The sequence below is a fragment of the Triticum aestivum genome, chromosome 1A, assembly GCF_018294505.1.
Source record: "Triticum aestivum cultivar Chinese Spring chromosome 1A, IWGSC CS RefSeq v2.1, whole genome shotgun sequence".
Lineage (NCBI taxonomy): Eukaryota > Viridiplantae > Streptophyta > Magnoliopsida > Poales > Poaceae > Triticum > Triticum aestivum.
The window spans coordinates 368,701,545-368,703,821 of NC_057794.1; positions in this window are offsets into that span (position 1 = coordinate 368,701,545).

Here is a 2,277-nt window from a genome sequence, read left to right on the forward strand (position 1 = left end):
ACCATTCTGGAGCTCCTCGTCATGTCTGTGATCTCATCTGGGACTCTGAACAACATTCGGTCACCAACATACATAACTCATATAATACTATATCATCAACGAATGTTAAGCGTGCGAACCCTACGGGTTCGAGAACTATGTAGACATGACCGAGACACCTCTCTGGTCAATAACCAATAGCGGGACCTGAATGCCCATATTGGCTCCTACATATTCTACGAAGATCTTTATCGGTCAGACCGCATAACAACATACGGTGTTCCCATTGTCATCAGTATGTTTCTTGCCCGAGATTCGATCGTCGGTATCTCAATACCTAGTTCAATCTCGTTACCGGCAAGTCTCTTTACTCATTCCGTAACACAGCATCCCACAACTAACTGATTAGTTGCAATGCTTGCAAGGCTTAAGTGATGTGCATTACCGAGAGGGCCCAGAGATACCTCTCCGACAATCGGAGTGACAAATCCTAATCTCGAAATACGCTAACCCAACAAGTTGTTGGGGAACGTAGCAGAATTTTAAAATTTTCTACGCATCACCATGATCAATCTATGGATTCATCTAGCAACGAGGGAGAAGGGAGTGCATCTACATACCCTTGTAGATCGCGAGCGGAAGCGTTCAAGAGAACGGTGTTGATGGAGTCGTACTCGTCGTGATCCAAATCATCGATGACCTAGCGCCTAACGGACGGCACCTCCGCGTTCAACACACGTACGGTTGGGAAGACGTCTCCTCCAACTTGATCCAGCAAGGGGGATGGAGAGGTTGATGGAGATCCAGCAGCACGACGGCATGGTGGTGGAAGTAACGGTGATCTCGGCAGGGCTTCGCCAAGCTTAGGGAGAGGGAGAGGTGTCACGGGAGGGAGAGGGAGGCGCCAGGGGCTAGGGTGTGGCTGCCCTCCCTCCCCCCCCCCCACTATATATAGGACTCCTAGGGGGGCACCGGCCCTAGGAGATGGGATCTCCAAGGGGGGCGGCCAAGGGGTGGCTTGCCCCCAAGCCAAGTGGGGCGCCCCCCACCCCTAGGGTTTCCAACCCTAGGCGCAGGGGGAGGCCCAAGGGGGGCACACCAGCCCACTAGGGGCTGGTTCCCCTCCCACTTCAGCCCATGGGGCCCTCCGGGATAGGTGGCCCAACCCGGTGGACCCCCGGGATCCTTCCGGTGGTCTCGGTACAATACCGATTACCCACTAAACTTTCCCGATGGCCGAAACTTGACTTCCTATATATAAATCTTCACCTCCAGACCATTCCAGAACTCCTCGTAACATCCGGGATCTCATACGGGACTCCAAAGAACTTTCGGGTTACCGTATACTAATATCTCAACAATCCTAGCGTCACCGAACCTTAAGTGTGTAGACCCTACGGGTTCGGGAGACACGCAGACATGACCGAGACGACTCTCCGGTCAATAACCAACAGAGGGATCTGGATACCCATGTTGGCTCCCACATGATCCTCGATGATCTCATCGGATGAACCACGATGTCGAGGATTCAATCAATCCCGTATACAATTCCCTTTGTCAATCGGTACGTTACTTGCCCGAGACTCGACCGTCGGTATCCCAATACCTCGTTCAATCTCGTTACCGGCAAGTCACTTTACTCGTACCGTAATGCATGATCCCGTGATCAACCACTTGGTCACATTGAGCTCATTATGATGATGCATTACCGAGTGGGCCCAGAGATACCTCTCCGTCATACGGAGTGACAAATCCCAGTCTCGATTCGTGCCAACCCAACAGACACTTTCGGAGATACCCGTAGTGCACCTTTATAGTCACCCAGTTACGTTGTGACGTTTGGCACACCCAAAGCACTCCTACGGTATCCGGGAGTTGCACAATCTCATGGTCTAAGGAAATGATACTTGACATTCGGAAAAGCTATAGCAAACGAACTACACGATCTTTGAGCTATGCTTAGGATTGGGTCTTGTCCATCACATCATTCTCCTAATGATGTGATCCCGTTATCAATGACATCCAATGTCCATAGTCAGGAAACCATGACTATCTTTTGATCAACGAGCTAGTCAACTAGAGACTCACTAGGGACGTGTTGTGGTCTATGTATTCACACATGTATTACGATTTCCGGATAACACAATTATAGCATGAACAATAGACAATTATCATGAACACGGAAATATAACAATAACCATTTTATTATTGCCTCTAGGGCATATTTCCAACAGTCTCCCACTTGCACTAGAGTCAATAATCTAGTTACATTGTGATGAATCGAACACCCATAGAGTT